This window comes from Oncorhynchus mykiss, chromosome 11 (genome assembly GCF_013265735.2).
Source record: "Oncorhynchus mykiss isolate Arlee chromosome 11, USDA_OmykA_1.1, whole genome shotgun sequence".
NCBI lineage: Eukaryota > Metazoa > Chordata > Actinopteri > Salmoniformes > Salmonidae > Oncorhynchus > Oncorhynchus mykiss.
The window spans coordinates 45128168-45150658 of NC_048575.1; positions in this window are offsets into that span (position 1 = coordinate 45128168).

The window sequence follows — 22491 nt, forward strand, 5'->3', positions numbered from 1 at the left end:
GCCTGTGTGTAATCAAGTCTCTGTATAAAAGCACCTGCACTGTGATAGTCTCAGAGGCCCATGATCACTCTGGATGAACTGCAGAGATCTACAGCTGAGGTGGGAGACTCTGTCCATAGGACAACAATCAGTCGTGTATTGCACAAATCTGGCCTTTATGGAAGAGTGTCAAGAAGAAAGCCATTTCTTAAAGATATCCATAAAAAGTATTGTTTAAAGTTTGCCACAAGCCACCTGGGAGACGCACCAAACATGTGGAAGAAGGTGCTCTGGTCAGATGAAACCAAAATTGAACTTTTTGGCAACAATGCAAAACGTTATGTTTGGCGTAAAAGCAACACAGCTCATCACCCTGAACACACCATCCCCACTGTCAAACATGGTGGTGGCAGCATCATGGTTTGGGCCTGCTTTTCTTCAGCAGGGACAGGGAAGATGGTTAAAATTGATGGGAAGATGGATGGAGCCAAATACAGGACCATTCTGGAAGAAAACCTGATGGAGTCTGCAAAAGACCTGAGACTGGGACGGAGATTTGTCTTCCAACAAGACAATGATCCAAAACATAAAGCAAAATCTACAATGGAATGGTTCAAAAATAAACATATCCAGGTGTTAGAATGGCCAAGTCAAAGTCCAGACCTGAATCCAATCGAGAATCTGTGGAAAGAACGGAAAACTGCTGTTCACAAATGCTCTCCATCCAACCTCACTGAGCTCGAGCTGTTTTGCAAGGAGGAATGGGAAAAAATTTCAGTCTCTCGATGTGCAAAACTGATAGAGACATACCCCAAGCGACTTACAGCTGTAATCGCAGCAAAAGGTGGCGCTACAAAGTATTAACTTAAGGGGGCTGAATAATTTTGCACGTCCAATTTTTCAGTTTTTGATTTGTTAAAAAAGTTTGAAATATCCAATAAATGTCTTTCCACTTCATGATTGTGTCCCACTTGTTGATTCTTCACAAAAAAATACAGTTTTATATCTTTATGTTTGAAGCCTGAAATGTGGCAAAAGGTCGCAAAGTTCAAGGGGGCCGAATACTTTCGCAAGGCACTGTACCTGCTAATCAGTCTTAGCCTACATGAATTGCATTTTAGGCACTATCAATGACTTATCTTATTTAATTCAAAGGGACTTTCAATCTGCTTCAAGGCATCTTGTATCTTCTCAGAAACTAACTCAGGTATGACATCACCTGGGAAAACAGTCACACACACAGTAGCGGTGTGTAAACAAAATAAAATTTAAAAAAATTGCATTGTTTGCTCTGTAACCCATTAATTCATACGCCACCGTGATATACAATAAGGCCGTGACAACAAAAAAGGCAATTCACTCAGTAGCAGAATAAAATCAACAACACATACATTTGTTTCTGCACAAAACCGGAGAGCAACATCTGTCCAGTGAAGTTCACAATGCAAATATTATATATAACAAACATATAACAAACAGTTATATCACCTGCAGCATGGGCAAGCAAGTGAAATGTTTTCAATTGATTTAGAACCATGGATTTACAGCAAGTTAGCACAAAGACAACAGGAGCACTGCCTCCGCTATTGCAGCACCATTTAAACTTTAACATTTAAACATCAAAGCAACAAGGCTATACTGTATATGCTTAGTTTAATACACTGAAAACAAACGTAAAGATACCAAAAAACATTTAGTCCAATCAATGTTGCTAAATTTCATGTGGCTACCCCTAGAACTGATTTCTGTATGTGTGTGTGTGTGTGTGTGTGTGTGTGTGTGTGTGTGTGTGTGTGTGTGTGTGTGCAAGTAAAACAAACAATGTTTGACTCACCCTACTATTTCATGTTGGTAAAACGATCTATGGCTCTGTCACACTGTACACTTTTCGTTTTTGTTGTCATAGCCTATAGCTAAAATAATTGCTAGCCTAAATTCCTTGCATGGGCAACGATAAACCAGTGAAGTTACCTAGCTAGTTAAACAACCTCTTAAGTACCGTTTTTTTTAATTTTCGCCTAAAATGACATACCCAAATCTAACTGCCTGTAACTCAGGACCTGAAGCAAGGATATGCATATTCTTGATACCATTTGAAAGGAAACACTTTGAAGCTAGGTGAAATGTGAAATTAATGTAGGAGAATATAACACATTAGATCTGGTAAAAGATAATACAAAGAAAAAAACATGCGTTTTTATTTTTGAAATGCAAGAGAAAGATCACAGTGTATTATTCCAGGTTAGGCGGAATTTTGGCCACTAGATGGCAGCAGTGTATGTGCAAAGGTTTAGGCTGATTCAATGAACCATTGCATTTCTGTTCAAAATGTTTTATCAGGACTGCCCAAATGTGCCTAATTGGTTTATTAATACATTTTCAAGTTCATAGCTGTGCACTCTCCTCAAACAATAGCATGGTATTTATTTCACTATAATAGCTACTGTAAATTGGACAGTGCAGTTAGATTAACAATAATTTAAGCTTTCTGCCCTTATCAGATATGTCTATGTCCTGGGAAATGTTCTTGTTACTTACAGCCTCATGCTAATCACATCAGCCTACGTTAGCTCAAACATCCCATAGGGGGGACATCGATCCTGTAGAGGTTTAATGTGAGCCTACTAGGTTACATCTAGGCTATATATTGAACTTCAATTTGAACAGTACGTGTATACGTGGAACTATTTCTGCACCAGGACAACCCACAGTTGAGCTCAGTGCAACGCTGATTGGCTAATTCTTTTATATTTTTTTTATCAAGGGATGCCAAATGCTTGCTGGCGTCAATCAAACAAATGCCATGGCGCAAGACAACATGTTATACTCTTTTGGTCCAGAGGGAGGGGCGCTGTTTCCCTCGCTAGTTTGATTTCTCCAGGGAGATTCAGCCACATGCGAATTTACAGAAAATTGGGATAACAAAGTAAGATGAAAAATTTATTATTTAATCATTTTTATTGGTCAAATATTTGGGTAAGCCTGGCTTCCTTTGGCATCCATGAATACACGACCACTGCATATACAGTGCCAGAATAGTTTTTCTGAGGGGCAAATTATGGAAATGCTTTCAAGATAAGGGGGTGTATGGAGTGACTTCAGTGCCAACAGAAATTGCATTTGAATTCCATCATTTTGAACGGAATTATTGCATTCAGTTTTAAAAGTTTTATTTTTAAGTAGGCAGCACAAGTGCACAACCACTTACAGCAACCCTGCTGACAAAACAGGCCTGACTGTCCGTTTACAACGCGTCCAGGAAGACCATTTGAGAAATTTTCCGGATCTGCACACCTGTTTTACATCCCCTCATCACTCTACGTTTATATTATCCTCTGTTCCCCACATGTCTGTGTGTGTAACTGTTTGTTAAGTGTCATGTGTGACGAGTCATGCTGTTTTTTCACCGGGTCTTATTTGGAACCGTGGTATTGTATGCTGTACATTATTTGTGTGACGAGTGCGCTATTCGCTTTTGCCTTTGGCGGGAGTGTTGTTACGCAGTTGCGTCCGACTGTTTTCCTTCCTTCGTCCAAATAAAGTGTGTGTCACGACTTCCGCGGAAGTCGGTCCCTCTCCTTGTTCGGGCGGTGTTCGGCGGTCGACGTCACCGGCCTTCTAGCCATCGCTGATCCACTTTTCATTTTCCATTTGTTTTGTCTTTGTGTTACACACCTGGTTTCAATCCCCCAATTACTTGTTCATTATTTAACCCTCTGTTCCGCCATGTTTGTTTGTGAGTAATTGTTTATTGGATTGCGGTCTATATTTGTGGCCTTGTATTTATACGACGTGTATTGTGATGTATTTTGAGTAAAATTGCTTTCATTACTCATATCTGCTGTCCTGCGCCTGACTCATCTCACCAGCTGCACACAGACACTTTACAGAATTACTCACCACCGAATGGAGTCAGCAGGAGCAGACACCCTCCCTGTGGCTGTAGAGGAGCGTGTCCAGCAGCACGCGACCATGTTGCAATGTCTGGGCACCGCCATGGATCGCATGCTGCAGACGATGGCTCGTTGGGAGTGAGGAAGAGGTCGTCCAGTGCCTCCACCAGCCCCACTACATCAGGCCCCACTGTCCACCCCTCCTTCACCTGGTCCCAGCGGGATTCGGCTCGCGCTCCCGAGGAAGTATGATGGGACGGCTGCCTGATGCCAGCGGTTCATACTCCAGCTGGAGCTCTACCTGGCGACCATCCACCTGGCTCCTTCATGACGTGAGAGTGTGTCCGCCCTCGTCTCCTGCCTCTCAGGCATAGCCCTGGAGTGGGCCAACGCCGTATGGAGTGAAGGAGACACAGCGTTGGACCATTATGCAGAGTCCACCCGCCGCTTTCGGGCAGTGAATGCGGTGAATGTCTGTTCCACCTGAGGCAAGGGACGAGGAGCGTGCAGGATTTTGCTTTGGACTTCCGGACCCTGGCTACCAGCGCAGGATGGAACGACAGGGCCCTGATCGATCACTACCGGTGCAGTCTGCACAAGGACGTTCGTCCGGAGTTGGGCTGCCGAGGCACCACCCTCACGTTGGACCAGCTGGTGGATCTGTCCATCCGGCTGGACAACCTGCTGGCTGCCCGCGGACGTCCGGATCGGGGCCTGTCAGTTCCATCCCCCAGCACCTCCGCACCAATGTCCATGGAGCTGGGAAGTGCTGCGCTTAGGGCGACTGGAAGAGGGGTCATTCCCTGCACCATCTGTGGCCGCAGAGGGCACACTGCTGGTCGGTGCTTGGGAGGTTCCTCAGGGAGTCGAGGCAGCAGGCAGGGCACTATCGTGTCACCCCAGGTGAGTCGGCACCAGGCTCACCCAGATCCCCCTGTTGCTCATATGGATATCTTTATTAAATTTTTTCCCCGCATTCCAAGCATAAGGCGCTCGTAGATTCAGGCGCAGCTGGGAATTTTATTGACCGTTCATTTGCTCATAGTTTAGGGATCCCCCTTCTTCCTGTGGTTATGCCCTTCCCTGTGCATGCCCTAGATAGTCGACCATTAGAGTCAGGGCTGATTAGGGAGGCCACCGCTCCACGAAGCATGGTTACGCAGGAGGGTAACAAGGAGATAATCAGTCTCTTCCTTATTGATTCTCCTGTGTTTCCCTTGGTGAAGGGCCTACTCTGGTTGGCCTGTCATGACCCCACTATTTCGTGGCAACAGAGGGCTCTCAAGGGGTGGTTACGAGAGTCCTCAGGGAGGTGTGTAGGAGTTTCCATCGGTGCGACTAGGGTGGAAAGTCCAGACCAGGTCTCCACTGTGTGCATCCCCTTAGAATATGCCGATTTGGCTCTCACCTCCTGTAAGAAGAAGGCGACTCAACAATTACCACCCCATTAATGGGGGGATTGTGAGATAAATCTCCTGGTAGATGCAGCACTTCCCAGGAGTCACGTGTATCCTCTGTCACAGGAGGAGACGATGGCTATGAAAACATATGTCTCTGAATCCCTAGGGCAGGGATACATTCGGCCCTCCACTTCACCTGCCTCCTCAAGATTATTTTTTGTGAAGAAGAAGGATGGAGGTCTGCGCCCATGTATTGACTATCGGGGTATCAATCAGATCACATTGAGGTACAGCTCCCGCTGCCTCTCATTGCCAGTGCGATCGAGTCAATGCATGGGGCGCGCTTCTTCACAAAATTGGATCTCAGGAGTACTTACAATCTGGTGCGTATCCGGGAGGGGGACGAGTGGAAGACGGCATTTAGTACCACCTCAGGGCACTATGAGTACCTTGTCATGCCGTACGGGGTGATGAATGCTACATCAGTCTTCCAGGCCTTTGTAGACAAGATTTTCCGGGACCTGCATGGGCAGGGTGTAGTGGTGTATATCGACAACATTCTGATATACTCCGCTACATGCGCCGAGCATGTGTCCCTGGTGCGCAGGGTGCTTGGTCCACTGTTGGAGCATGACCTGTACGTCAAGGCTGAGAAATGTCTGTTCTTCCAACAGTACATCTCCTTCCTAGGGTACCGCATTTCCACTTCAGGGGTGGAGATGGAGAGTGACCGCATTTCAGCCGTGCGTATTTGGCCGACTCCCACCACTGTAAAGGAAGTGCAGCGGTTTCTAGGGTTTGCCAACTACTACCAGAGGTTTATCCGGGGTTTTGGTCAGGTAGCGGACTCCCATTACCTCACGCACCTCAGACTCCTCACTGCGACTGCAGTGGTCAGCTGAGGTGGACAGGGCTTTTGGTCACCTGAAGGCTCTGTTTACCTCGGCTCCCGTGCTGGTTCATCCGGATTCCTCATTGGCGTTCATAGTGGAGGTGGACGCGTCCGAGGCTGGGACAGGAGCTGTGCTCTCTAATTGCTCGGGCACGCCACCAGAGCAAAACTATGATGTGGGGGACCGGGAGCTGTTGGCTATTGTCAAGGCTCTGAAGGTATGGAGACATTGGCTTGAGGGGGCTAAACACCCTTTCCTCATCTGGACTGACCGCCGCAATCTGGAATACATTCGGGCGGCGAGGAGACTGATCCCTCGCCAGGCAAGGTGGGCCATGTTTTTCACCCATGTTGTTTTCACCCTTTGTTACAGACCAGGTTCATGAAGGCAAACGCACTGTCCGGATATATGACACAGAGAAGCGGTCCATGGATCACACTCCCATACTTCCGGCCTCTTGCCTGGTGGCACCGGTGGTGTGGGAGCTGGACGCGGACACCGACCGGGCGTTACGTACAGAGCCCGCTTCCCCCCGGTGTCCAGCTTGGCACCTGTACGTTCCGTCTGCTGTCCGCAACCGTTTGATCTATTGGGCCCACACGTCACCCTCCTCTGGTCATCCTGGCATCGGTCGGGCAGTGCAATGCCTTAGTGGGAAGTACTGGTGGTTCAGGACGTGAGGGTTTATGTTTCCTTCTGCTCGGTGTGCGCCCAGTGCAAGGCTCCCAGGCACCTGCCCAGAGGGAAGTTACAACCCCTACCCGTTCCACAACAGCCGTGGTTGCACCTGTCGGTGGTCTTCTTCACAGATCTTCCTCCCTCACAGGGAAACACCACAATCCTGGCCGTTGTGGATCGATTTTCTAAGTCCTGCCATCTCCTCCCTTTGCCCGGTCTCCCTAAGGCCCTACAGACTGTGGAGGCCCCGTTCACTCACGTCTTCCGGCACTACGGGGTGCCTGAAGACATAGTATCTGATCGGGGTCCCCAGTTCACATCCAGGGTCTGGAGAGCGTTCATGGGACGTCTGGGGGTCTCTGTCAGCCTCACCTCGGGTTTTTACCCTGAGAGTAACGGGCAGGTGGAGGGAGTAAACCAGGATGTGGGTAGGTTTCTGCAGTCATATTGCCAGGACCGGCCGGGGGAGTGGGCGGCGTTCATCCCCTGAGCAGAGATGGCCCAAAACTCACTCCGCCACTCCTCCACTAACCTCTCTCCCATCCAGTGCGTACTGGGGTATCAGCCGGTTCTGGCACCTTGGCATCAGAGCCAGATCGAAGCTTCTGCGGTGGATGAATGGTTTAAGCGCTCGGAGGAGACCTGGGACGCCGCCCATGTGCACCTGCAACGGGCCGTGAGGCGGCAGAAGGCGAGCGCCGACCGCCACCGCAGTGAGGACCCAGTGTTCGCACCGGGGGACCGGGTCTGGCTCTCGACCCGAAACCTGTCCCTCCGCCTGCCCTGCTGGAAGCTGGGTCCACGGTTTGTGGGGCCATTCAAAGTACTGAGGAGACTGAACGAGGTATGCTACTGGTTACAGCTTCCCCCAGATTACCGTATTAATCCCTCGTTCCATGTGTCTCTCCTCAGGCCGGTGGTGGCTGGTCCACTCCAGGAGTCTGAGGTGCGGGAGGTTCCTCCGCCCCCTCCGCCCCCTCTGGACATCGAGGAGGCCCCAGCGTATGCTGTTCGAGCCATCCTGGACTCGAGGTGTCGGGCGAGGTGCCTTCAGTACCTCGTGGAGTGGGAGGGTTACTGTCCGGAGGAGAGATGCTGGGTGCCAGTGGAGGACGTCTTGGACCCTTCGTTGCTGCGGGAGTTCCACCATCTCCATCCGGATCGCCCTGTGCCTCTTCCTCCGGGTCGTCCCCAAGGTCGGTGTCGGCACATTGCTGGAGCCGCGCGTCAAGAGGGGATACTGTCACGACTTCCGGTCGACGTCACCGGCCTTCTAGCCATTGCCGATCCACTTTTCATTTTCCATTTGTTTTGTCTTACACACCTGGTTTCAATCCCCCAATTACTTGTTCATTATTTAACCCTCTGTTACCCCATGTTTGTTTGTGAGTAATTGTTTATTGTATTGCGGTCCGTATTTGTGACCTTGTATTTATACAACGTGTATTGTGATATATTTTGAGTAAAATTGCTTTCATTCCTCATATCTGCTGTCCTGCGCCTGACTCATCTCACCAGCTACACACAGACACTTTACAGTGTGCCTGTTCACTCCTCTCTGCTCTCCTGCACCTAACTTCAGTTAACCAGTTGCACACACTTTTGACAACCCAAGGTGCTCAGAATGACAGAAATCACATTTAGATTATGGTAATGAATGTTAACAGAACATGCAACTCCTGTAATGGAGCAGCCAATAAAACATTATTTTCAAACATTTGCCAAAATGCAATTCGCAGGAAATCACCATTCTAAACAGCTCACCTGATGCCATTGGCATATGACAGAGATGAAAATCTCAGTTACAAGCTTAGAAAGAGGGTGAATCTAAAGATGCAACAACTAGGATAGGTTTCTAATTCGCCTAGCATTGTGCCTTTGGCCTCTGGACAATGAAATAAAGTTGATATGAAAACAAATAGAACAGGAGAGAAATGGCATATGAGTAATTTTATTTAACTAGGCAAGTCAGTTAAGAACAAATTCTTGTTCACAATGACAGCCTACGATGAGGCAAAAATGCTTCCTGCGGGGACGGGGGCTGGGATAAAAAAAGTAGGACAAAACATACAACCCGACAAGAGAGACACCAAAACACTACATAAAGAGAGACCTAAGAGAACAACACAGCAAAGCAGCAACGCAACATGACAACAACACAGTAGCGACACAACATGGCAGCAACATAACATGGTAGCAGCACAAACGTGGTAAATTGTCAGGCAAAGACAACAGCGCCAATGGCAAAAAGGTAGAGACAACAATACATCAAGTGAGGCAGCCACAAGTGTCAATAAGTGTCCATGATTGAGTCTTGGAGTGTTGAGATGGAGTTTGTGTTTTTTGCAGCTCATTCCATTCGCTAGCTGCCAGCTGAGTATAAGACTATCATATGCATATAAATGGATGAGAGCTTCCATCTGCCTGAGCTATGTTGTTAAGGTAAATTGAGAAGAGCTTGAGGTCTAGGACCGAGCTTTGGCGTACTCCCTTGGTGATAGGCAGTGGCTGAGACAGCAGATGTTCTGACTTTATACACTGCCCTCTTTGAGAGGTAGTTAGCAAACCAGGCCAAAGACCCCTCAGAGACACACATACTCCTTAGAATGGAATGGTCTACCCTATCAAAAGCTTTGGCCAAGTCAATAGAAATAGCAGCACAACATTGCTTAGAATCAAGGGCATTGGTGACATTATTTAGGACCTTTAAGGTTGCAGTGACACATACATAACCTGAGCAGAAACCAGATTGCATACCATAGATAACACTATAGACATCAAGAAAGCCAGTCATTTGATTATTGACAAGTTGTTCCAACACTTTTGATAAACAGGGCAAAATAGAAATTGGCCTATAACAGTTAGGATCAGCTTGATCTCCCCCTTTAAATAAAGGATGCACTGTGGCTGCCTTACAAGCAATGGGAACCTCCACAGAAAGGAGAGACAGGTTAAAAAGGTCAGAGATAGCCTTACCTGTTTTTAATTCTCATTTTCTTTATGGGGGTGTGTGTCACATCTGCGCCCACTACGCCCTCTGGTGTTCATCCGGTGGCCTCTCTCTCTCTCTCTCTCTCTCTCTCTCTCTCTCTCTGTGTGTCTGTGTCTGTGTCTGTGTCTCTGTCTGTGGTTGAATATAGGTGTGCTGGAGTCAGCGCAGGTCACTACCAGCAGCAAATCGTCCCATAAATCAAGATCTCTACATGTACTCATCCCTGCCACCTCCACACTGCCAGATTGTAATCTCTGCTCATTACCTCTCTGGCTCCTGTCTCCTGTTCCACATCTCACCACCAACCACCTTGCTCTGGATATCACTCACCACCTTTACCTTGGATTCCCCTCAGGACCTGTTCCTCTGCTCTACTCAGCCAACTCCAACCTCAGTCTACACTTCTGGTTTTTGCAACTCATCTGAGCTACCCCGGTTCTGCACTCCCCATTTCTCTGTGATCAATAAACCTTTTTGTGCATTCATCCCGGCTTCCTCTACTGAGTCCACTCTTGAGTTCAGGGTGTACATGCACATTTCCAGATATCATCAGTAGTAATACAATTAGAGGAGAGGGAGAGCTCTGCAGTGTCTCTGCCAAGATTCTGTGTAAGCAACAGTCAGAATCTAGAGTGTGGGAACAAACATCATCTGTCCCATGGTCGGGTAAACAAGCAAGTTCATAGTCAACAAAGCGCGCAGGAGTCATGGAGCAAATAGCATATAAAGCACAAGAAAAAAAATTAAACAGCCATTGTAAGTTCAAGAGTCATTTAACACAACAAAATTACTTGAAACAGTAGCTCTCTAGTAGGCTATAAAAGTCCAGGAGTCTATAAAAGTCTAAAAATAAATAAATGGTAGGCCTATGCTAGTTAATTCTGAGTAAAGCTCACAGAATGAACGTAAAAGTTAATTAGCCTACAAAACATTCAGATCTGTCCAAAGTCTGTAGTGTGTGTGTGTGTGCTGGAGGTGAGTGAAAGCACTGGAGAGAGGGGGAGTGTGGCTGGAGTACCTGTACCAGACAGAGGGAGAAAGGGCAGACAGGGAGCAGATTATAATTAAACCGTACCACCGTGTGGCTGTCGCCTACCATTGAACGTCTGACTGACATGACATGATACCAACGCCTTACTAACGTCTACATTACACCTGCGTGTAACATGTCATCATACCAATGCCTTACTAACGTATTTCCTGTTATCGCTAATTGCCTAGAGAATATTATGTCCAATCTATAGGTAATCAGTCTTTCCCTCAACACCTCATGGCATGGTATGTTATCTTATCTCGCTGCATATATATCTAAATATTGTTAGCCAATCACTCACATACTGTGTTGTTACCAGTTCCCAGTAGCCTACATCGGACAACCAATACGAGTTGTGTCCATGGCTTTCGGTTGAATAGAGGAGTTCATAGGCTTTCCCTGAGGGTCCGTGCTATTCGGGATCCTTGGGATGTCCCTTCCTCAATCAAGTATAAATGTAACATGGTTAAGTTTAGTGTTAGTTAAGGGTTATAGTTTAGGGTTCAGGGTACCTTGTTATCTCTGGGAGTATATTAATGAAGGCTTTTCAGCTGGTCGAACTCATTTCTAAATCTTTCTTTCAGTCAAGAAGTGATGAGCCAGGGCAACCAATCAGCGACACTGTAGATGTTATACCCCTTTACTCACACAGCTCTCCCTCCACAAGCAACCATGTCCTCTTCTCCTGTTCAATTAATTTGCCACCACGCTGAAAGGACTGTACAGACATACATACCTCTGTGCCCATCTAATTGCAACATGTTCCATCCAATGCCAAAGCTGGACACCTAATATGTGAGAAATGTAAACAAGATGCTACAGCAGTGTGTGTGTGTGTGTGTGTGTGTGTGGATGGATGGAGTTTCAAGAAAAGACATGAGAAGATGGAGAGATAGTGAGATAGTGATGAAAATGAGTGCATACAGTTTTGAAATAAAGACCCTTTGGGATCTAAAATGAGTGTGGGGTGCCCTCTTGTCTCCTTTTTGTCCGTTTGAGGATACTACAGTCACCCCTGGTGGAGGTTCTTGGAACACTGCTATTTAAGTCCGAGCAGATGTTGACGAAAACCTTCTAAGGTGGTTGTGCTATGTTGCGTGTTTTCTTGGATACCAGGCAGATGTTTGGGTACAGAATGAATTGGTGTAAACGTAACAAGCTAAACGGTTGAGTACATTTTTTAAGATAGAGGTTCCAACATGGTTCGTTGGCTGTCACCAAAGGAGAACCCTTTTTTGGTTCCATGTAGAACCCTCTGTGGAATGGAGCCCAAAAGAGTTCTACCTAGACAGAGAAGGGGTTCTACCTGGAACCAAAAAGGGTTCTCCTATGGGGACAGAGGATGAATCCTTTTAGTTTGTAGATAGCACCTTTTTATCTTAGTGTAGGACTATATTGCAGTGGTGGTGGGGAATTATTATAATCAGAAATACTATGAAACATCCTAACTTTTAGCACACATTTGCAAGCAGGCAAAGTGACCTATGTGTGCTGAGGTATGTGTGATCACTCAACATTGACAGGACCAACAAAAAAAGACATGCTAACATGCAAACAAATTATAACATGTGTCTAACCTGCACCATTATGCAATTATTAGGAGACTAGATACAAATAGCTAATCCTGGCTACCAGTGTTCCAGCATTTATTTATTGAGGCAAGCAGATCAGAGATGTCAAGGTGGTACCCAAGCATATACCATATGTATGGTCATTTTTGTTTTATTTTGTTTATTATTTTATGGAGCCATTTTCTAGGTCTCCCAGGTATTTACATTTAACTAATGTATGTACAATATATGATTACTGCCTCTAATGGGAGCTGTGACGTCAATTGGGAGCTTGGAGATTTCTTCTGTATTGGAGAATGACCACTTCTGAAAACGAACGTTTCTCCATCTCATCATTTTACCCTATTAATTCAGGTATGTAATGTGCAAAAGTGCCATATGACTCAAAATATTGAGGTAACAGGTTTAATTAATGTAATTAAGTTTGGTGATGTTTGAAGTCAATTGAAGAGTGTTAATAGTGAAAAACTGGTTGGTATTTCCCCATTATAAGTAATCGAGTTAGGCTAGATTGCTCATGGTTTACATGTAAGAGAAGAGATTAAGATGGTGTCCGAACTTTGTTCTTTTTTTCAACAATGTTCTAGATCCAATTTGTTTTATTTTCTAAGAACAAAGGCTCATTTTACTTTAGGTAATGTACATCTGTGATATCACAACAAAATGTGTTAGTGTTAATATTTGTACGATAATAGTGTTTAATAGTTTTCTAGCTTGATGCTAACCAAATTTAGCTTGGCTAAGCGTTCAAGGTTCAATTCCTGGAACGACTCTCTTCTCTGTATACATCAATGATGTCGCTCTTGCTGCTGGTGAGTCTCTGATCCACCTCTACACAGACGACACCATTCTGTATACTTCTGGCCCTTCTTTGGACACTTAACCCTCCAGGCAAGCTTGAATGCCATACAACTCTCCTTCTGTGGCCTCCAATTGCTCTTAAATACAAGTAAAACTAAATGCATGCTCTTCAACCGATTGCTGCTTGCACCTGCACGCCTGTCCAACATCACTACTCTGGACGGCTCTGACTTAGAATATGTGGACAACTACAAATACCTAGGTGTCTGGTTAGACTGTAAACTCTTCTTCCAGACCCACATCATACATCTCCAATCCAAAGTTAAATCTAGAATTGGCTTCCTATTTCGCAACAAATCATCCTTCACTCATGCTGCCAAACATACCCTTGTAAAACTGACCATCCTACCAATCCTTGACTTCGGTGATGTCATTTACAAAATAGCCTCCAATACCCTACTCAACAAATTGGATGCAGTCTATCACAGTGCAATCCATTTTGTCATCAAAGCCCCATATACTACCCACCATTGCGACCTGTACGCTCTCGTTGGCTGGCCCTCGCTTTATACTCGTCGCCAAACCCACTGGCTTCATGTCATCTACAAGACCCTGCTAGGTAAAGTACCCCCTTATCTCAGCTCGCTGGTCACCATAGCATGACCCACCTGTAGCACGCGCACCAGCAGGTATATCTCTCTGGTCACCCCCAAAACCAATTCTTTCTTTGGCCGCCTCTCCTTCCAGTTCTCTGCTGCCAATGACTGGAACGAACTACAAAAATCTCTGAAACTGGAAACACTTATCTCCCTCACTAGCTTTAAGCACCAACTGTCAGAGCAGCTCACAGATTACTGCACCTGTACATAGCGGTCAGGGATTTCTTCCATTGACAGAGAGGCGGACCAAAGCGCAGCGTGGTTATTTTGACTCATGTTTTAATAAATCACTTCACATGAACAAACTAACAAAAACAAGAACCGTGAAAACCCCAAAACAGCCGTATCTGGTGCAAAACACAGAGACAGGAACAATCACCCACAAACACACAGTGAAACCCAGGCTACCTAAGTATGATTCTCAATCAGAGACAATTAATGACACCTGCCTCTGATTGAGAACCATACTAGGCCGAAACATAGAAATACCCAAATCATAGAAAAACAAACATAGACTGCCCACCCCAACTCACGCCCTGACGTTACTAAATAATGACAAAACAAAAGGAAATAAAGTTCAGAACGTGACAATAGCCCACCTATAATTTAGCCCAAACAACTACCTCTTTCCCTACTGTATTTATTTTATTTATTTATTTTGCTCCTTTGCACCCCATTATTTTTATTTCTACTTTGCACATTCTCCCACTGCAAATCTACCATTCCAGTGTTTTACTTGCTATATTGTATTTACTTTGCCACCATGGCCTTTTTTTGCCTTTACCTCCCTTATCTCACCTCATTTGCTCACATCGTATATAGACTTGTTTATACTGTATTATTGACTGTATGTTTGTTTTACTCCATGTGTAACTCTGTGTCGTTGTATGTGTCGAACTGCTTTGCTTTATCTTGGCCAGGTCGCAATTGTAAATGAGAACTTGTTCTCAACTTGCCTATCTGGTTAAATAAAGGTGAAATAAAAAATTAATTAAAAAAATGCGCTGGTTAGCTCTAGGCTAGTTGATTTTAGTCAATGTAATGGTTGTAGCATTGTTTTGCATAGGCCTCCAGTAATATTTTCGCCGAATGGACACTGATAGTACAGTGAGATATATATAATGTGAATGTGTAGATGTATGTTGACTCCAGGTTTGGATGAACGGACCAACGGGACTTGATGGGTACCAGGAATGGTGGGAGGACAATCTTAAGGTAATTATCTTTGCACACAACAGCTATAAAATAATTAATTTGAATATGCTAATACATTTAAATAAAAATGTAATTCAATTCAGTTTCAAACCAGGAAATACAAGATTAATTGATGAATTAAATGATTCAATTTGTGCAATACAAATGCAAAAATATTACACTTAAATGCATTATTCTTATACAAATGATGAAATTCAAATACAATTTTGTTGGCACTGAAATTCACTCCATAGGGTGTACACCAGGGCTCTCCTATCCTGTTCCTGGAGAGCTACGGTCCTGTAGGTTTTCACTCCAACCCCAATCTAGCGCACCTGATTCTAATAATTAGCTAGTTGATCAGCTGCATCAGGTGAGTTACAACGGGGGTTGGAGCGAAAACCTACAGGAAGGTAACTCTCCAAGAACAGGGTTGGAGAACCCTGGTGCACACTAACTATGATGGGCCATTGCACAATGGAGGCTACTAAAGTTCACTACAGTCTCTGAGTTGTCATGGTGTTGAAGTTTTGCTTCCTTGAAAATAACGAATCCACTTCATCCATTGGGGGTGAGGAGAAGCTTGAAAGCGGCCAAATCGAAAAATAAATGTTGGAACAGGGCTTTAAACAATGCATGAGTGGCTTTCACTCATATCTCAGACATTTCCTTGTTTAAAAAATGCTGTTCTCATATTCTGATATACAAAGTCTCGATATTTATGTCGACTCACCTGAGCTTTTGATAAGACTGGCCAAAGCAAGGAAGGCATACTTCACCACAAGCCTTGAATGTGATCAGAGGTGGAATCCTCAGTGACCTTGTCTTCAAATAAACCTATCAGTAGCGAATCCACAGTCAGTCATTCGATCAATCGGGAAATCTGCACTTGCTACATCCAATTTTGGACCTTTAAATTAATTATACACAGAGTGTACAAAACATTCCGAACATCTTTCCATGACAGACTGACCAGGTAAATCCGGGTGAAAGCTATGATCCCTTATTGATGTCGCTTGTTAAATCCACTTCAATCAGTGTAGATGAAGGGGAGGAGACAGGTTAAAGAAGGATTTTTAAGCCATGAGACAATTGAGACATGGATTGTGTACAGTATGTGTGCCCATTCAGAGGGTGAATGGGCAAGACAAAGTATGTAAGTGCCTCTAAGCGTGGTGTGGCAGTAGGTGCCAGGTGCACTGGTTTGTGTCTAGAACTGCAATGCTGCTGGGTTTTTCACACTCAAAAGTTTCCCGTCTGTATCAAGAAGGGCCCACCACCCAAAGGACATCCAGCCAACTTGACAACTGTGGGAAGCATTGGAGTTAACATGGGCCAGCGTCCCTGTGGAATGCTTTCGACACCTTGTAGAGTCCATGCCCTGGCAAACTGAGGCTGTTCTGAGTGCAAGGGGGGGTGCAACTCAATATTAGGAAGGTGTTCTTAATGTTTGTACACTCAGTGTATATTTAGTCTCCAGATGTATATTAATACATTTGCACAATGAGCACTTGTCTTTACACTACATAGTTACAGTTATTGGTTAGCTAGATAGTGAGTTTTAGCCATATTAGCATTGACATTAAATCAGCCAAAACACCACAGAAAGTGAATTCACACCTCCCTCGCTCCCTGGTTTTAGCTTGCAGCTATCAGTCTAGCTGGCTAGATTTAGGATATGTACTAACTCATACAGTACCAATGACAAACTTAGCTAGCTATGTTATCAACATATGGCAGTACACAAACAAAATCTAGGTCACTTATGAGCTAAAAAGAAACAGCATCGGACACCCCCTAAATTCGGATGCTCTCTAGCGGTTGGAGGATTAAATCACCTCGAACTCAACATTTAAATCGACTGCAAAATAATGGTACATTTTGCGACTAATAATGGTACATTTTGAGAGTTTTTAATATGTACACATTTTGTGGGACACGCTGTATATTGTAAAATTCGACTGCGCGACAGACCACACATCATTTAATATCCAACATTTAACCTAAATTATTAATCAAATCAAACTTTATTTGTCACATGTGCTGAATATTAAATGACCTTACTGTGAAATGCTTACTTACAAGCCCTTACCCAATAGTCCAGTTCAAGAAGAGTTAAGAAAATATTTACCAAATAAACTCAAGTAAAAAATCGATTTAAAAAATAACACAATAACATAACAATAACGAGGCTATATACAGGGGGTACCGGTACTGAGTCAGTGTGTGGGGGTACAGGTTAGAGGTAATTTGTACATGTAGGTATGGGTGAAGTGACTATGCATAGTAATTAACAGCGAGTAGCAGCAGTGTACAATGTAATAGTCCGGTGGCCATTTGATTAATTGTTCAGCAGTCTTATGGATTCGGGGTAGAAGCTGTTAAGGAGCCTTTTGGTCCTAGACTTGGCGCTCCGGTACCACTTGGATGACTGAAGTCTCTGACAATTTTATAGGCCTTCCTCTGACACCACCTATTATATAGGTCCTGGATGGCAGGAAGCTTGGCCCCAGTGATGCACTGGGCCGTAAGCACTACCCTCTGGCATCGCCTTACCGATGCCGAGATGCCGAGCAGTTGCCATACCAGGCGGTGATACAACCGGTCAGGATGGTGCAGCTGTATAACTTTTTGAGGATGTGGGGATCCATGCCAAATCTTTTCAATTCCTTGAGGGGGAAAATGTTTTGTCGTGCCCTATTCACAACTGTTTTGGTGTGTTTGGACCATGATAGATTGTTAGTGATGTGAACACCAAGGAACTTAACTCCCGTCCAGCTCCACTACTGCCCTTTTGAGGTTAATGGGGGCCTGTTCGGCCCAACTTTTCCTGTAGTCCATGATCAGCTCCAATGTCTTGCTCACATTGAGAGAGAGGTTGTTGTCAAACACGCAGTCGTGGGTGAGCAGGGAACACAGGATCCAGTTTCAGAGGGAGGTGTTTAGTCCCAGGGTCCTTAGCTCAGTGATGAGCTTCGTGGGCACTATGGTGTTGAACGCTGAACTGTAGTCAATGAACAGCATTTTCATATAGGTGTTCCTTTTGTCCAGGTGGAAAAGGGCAGTGTGGAGTGTGATTGAGATTGCTTCATCTGTGGATCTGTTGGGGCGGTATGACCAGCCTTTCAAAGCACTTCATGGCTACCGACGTGAGTGCTATAGGGCAGTAATCACTTTCTCAAAACATAAGAGTCTACAGGAGTGCCCACCGGGCTACGCAATGAAAAGTTGACAGGCAAGTAAAACATTTTTTTCCCGGAACGTTAGCCAACTAGTTAACTATCTAGTCAACACGTTGGATACGAGGTTGGTATCTCTTTTTTGAATGGAATTAAACGGATATATCTTGTAATTCAACAAAATAGTAAGTTGGCCAATAATTCTGGGACGTATTATTATTATCTACGCTAACTACAAATTCATTCAGAAACGGAAGACGAGGATAGCTAGTTATAGCAAGCTAACGTTAGAAGCTGCCTTTTCAAGAAGCAACCATATTGATCCTAAATTCATAAAATAAACTTTTCAATCAAGCAAAATCCATCCCTCCAAAGAAAGCATGGCTCTGGGGCTTCTCTGAAATGGCCCCAGATCTGCAGTCAATCCATAGCCGAAGTGCTGCATTTCAGTTTAACCTGCACTTAGCAGCCCCCACAAACACCTTGAAAACTTGCTCTATACAGCAACATCAAACATTTGTCTTTTCACCCGTGTTCTGCTTCTGTAAGCAAGTTAGTTAACGTTTGATGGGGTACTACGACTGAATAAGGGTAGCTAGCTTGCTGTATCGTGTTACAGAAAGAATGATTTGGCGCTGTGTGATATGTTATGCATATGTGGTTCTGACACTTAAATCTTTGTTGAGCCAAATATATCGTTCTCATAGTCATTGAGTCTACATTCTTTCTAGTACCATATCAAGTGAACCCACTCTGAGCACCTCCTCGCCTCCAATGACTGCAGCTCAAGATGGAGGGACAGACGGACAATTGGGGATCACCTTGCCCGAGGGGTATCATCGTCGTTAGCTGAGAACAACATGCGACCACATGCAACCAGAACGAACCCCTCAGCATTTTGGGAATTCGGAGAATGACGTCTGTTGCCAGAGCACCGGAACATTTGCGGAATTTTGATACTACTGGTTTGCCAATATACGCTGGCTTCACAAATGAGAATCCTAACCCATCGGACCAAGCACCACAGGATCTACATTTTCCAGCAGAATTGTCGCCACTTTCCTCTGGGCCTACCTCCAGCTGCTCTGCTTCCCCTCCTTCCGACCCGGAGCTCCGAGGAACATGAACCGGAGGCCATGATGGAAACGTTACCGGTAAGTAATTAGCTAAGTGAGTTTGTGGATAAGCCATCTAGCTTGCACTTTATGGTTATTGCTATTTTGACTGTACATACACAATACACACACACCAATGGGTAGCCTAAAATGTTGCGCTCTTGATTTCACAGGAGAGCTGTAACCATACATCAAAGGTCATCCTCCCGTTAATGTTTTTCGACGATCTGCATGATCCCCCAGTGTCTGATTGTTAAATTCTCCCCATTTTGTCCTTACGTTTTTCAAAGCAGTGCTAAGGACATTGTGACAGAGATGTAGCAGTACCAGGGATTACTCATCAACAACCTCCGGGATCAGCTCATAATGGTATTTCAGAATTTAGGAAGTCAACTGGAAACATTTGACACATTTGAAGATCCATTTGCAAGATATTTATATGACATTGTAGACGGGGACCTTATAAGATCACCTCCATTTTTTTCTGTGAAACCCACTGCTTTACAATTGTTTTTTATACAGACAAAATTGAGTTGTGTAATGCTTTAGGCTCCCATACCTCAAAGAAGAAGTTACTTATGGTTTATTATATGTTAGGAATATCAATTGCAAAATGACATGACCTTCCTCAGTATGGGGTTGATGCGATATTGCAAAGAATTCAAGAGGACTTGGTTCTATTGTACAATGGTGTTCAAATTCTAACTGTCAATGGGGAGAGAGAGATATACAGCGCCTTTGGAAAGTATTCAGACCCCTTGACTTTTTCCACATTTTGTTATGTTACAGCCTTATTCTAAAATTTATTAAATTGTTAGTTCTTTCCTCATCAATCTACACAATACCACATAATAACAAAGCAAAAATAGTTTTGACATTTTTGCAAATGTATTAAAAAGAAAAACCTGATGACACATTTAAGTAAGTATTCAGACCCTTTACTCAGTACTTTGTTGATGAACCTTTGGCAGCAATTACAGCCTCCGGTCTTATTGGGTATGACACTGCAAGCTTGGCACACCTGTATTTGGGGAGTTTCTCCCATTCTTCCCTCCAGATCCTCTCAATCTCTGTCAGGTTGGATGGGGAGCGTCGCTGCACAGCTAATTTTAGATCCTCAAAAGGTTCTACAGCTGCAACATCGAGAGCATCCTGACTTCTGACTGTTGCATCACTTCCTGGTACGGCAATTGCTCGGCCTCTGACCGCAAGGCACTACAGAGGGTAGTGCGTATGGCCCAGTACATCACTGGGGCTAAGCTGCCTGCCATCCAGGACCTCTACACCAGGCGGTGTCAGACGAAGGCTCTAAAAATTGTCAAAGACCCCAGCCACCCCAGTCATAGACTGTTCTCTCTACTAGCGCATGGCAAGCGGTACCGGAGTGCCAAGTCTAGGACAAAATGCTTCCCAATAGTTTTTACCCCCAAGCAATAACATTGCATTGTGTGCCTCCCCAACCCCTCTTTTTACGCTGCTGCTACTCTTTGTTTATCATATATGCATAGTCACTTTAACTATACATTCATGTACATACTACCTCAACTGGGCCAGTGCTCCCACACATTGGCTAACCGGACAATCTGCAATGTGACCCACCCACCACCCGCCAACCCCTCTTTTACGCTACTGCTACTCTCTGTTCATCATATATGCATAGTCACTTTAACCATATCTACATGTACATGCTACATAAATCAGCCTGACTAACTGGTGTCTGTATGTAGCCTCGCTACTTCTGTAGCCTCGCTACTGTATATAGCCTGTCTTTTTACTGTTGTTTTATTTTTTTACCTACCTATTGTTCACCTAATACTTTTTTTGCACTATTGAGAGCCTGTAAGTAAGCATTTCCCTACACCTGTTGTATTCGGCGCACGTGACAAATAAACTTTGATTTGATTTGATGGTCTCTCCAGAGATGTTTGATCGGGTTCAAGTCCGGGCTCTGGCTGGGCCACTCAAGTACATTCAGAGACTTCTCCCGAAGCCACTCCTGCATTGTCTTGGCTGTGTGCTTAGGGTTGTTGGCCTGTTGGAAGGTGTACCTTCAGCCCAGTCTGAGGTCCTGGAAGTCTGGAGCAGGTTTTCATCACAAATCTCTCTGTACACTTTGCACCATTCATCTTTCCCTCGATCCTCACTAGTTTCCCAGTCCCTGCCACTGAAAAACATCCCCACAGCATGATTTTGCTACCACCATGCTTCACCATAGGGATGGTGCCAGGTTTCCTCCAGACATGACACTTGGCATTCAGGCCAAAGGGCTCAATCTTGGTTTCATCAGACCAGATAATCTTATTTCTCATGGTCCTTGAGTCCTTTAGGCGCCTTTTGGCAAACTCCAAGCGGGCTGTTATGTGTCTTTTACTTAGGAGTTGCTTTCCACGACTGTCCACGACTGTCCACGAGATTACAAATAGGTCAGATCAGGTGTGCAATGAATAACTTCAATCAGACCCCCTCTCACCCACAGGGAGAGGGGAGGGGGGGGACTAGCGGGGATTAAAAACTGATGTCCTGTTGTAATCTAGATTCACCAAAGGAATGTACTCTGTTTCAATAGACTTTTCCCGACGAAACTCTAACATGTTCAAAAGCAAATACTGGAACAATATTTCTAACAGAACGTGGGGAATGGTCAGAGGTGATCTATAGAACACTAATGTAATTTTGTTTGTTATTTTGTGATGTTATAAAGAAAATACTGTATCTTGGAAAGTATACCCACTACATGTATGAAGTTAACATACTAGGTGTTGTGCATGTAATATGAAACATTTGGAGTGTTTAAGATAAGAGAGGGATGTATTTTGGGAAGCTATAAGAGAGTTGTTTTACATAACTTTGCATAGTGACAAGTCACGCCCACGAGTGAAGTCAGAGTGCATGTCAGTCTGATGGAATCGTCCCTTTCAAACAAACTATACAAATGATGGGATAATAAATTAACGTACCAGACCAGAAAGACGTGAAGATGCAGCTGCACATTTTAAAGTGGTTTGAGCTTTGAATCTCAACATGAGGTAGAGACGATAAACTCACCTCCCGGACAATCACTGGAACTAGCTTTAGCTATCCTAAGTAAAGTATCTTTGAAAGCG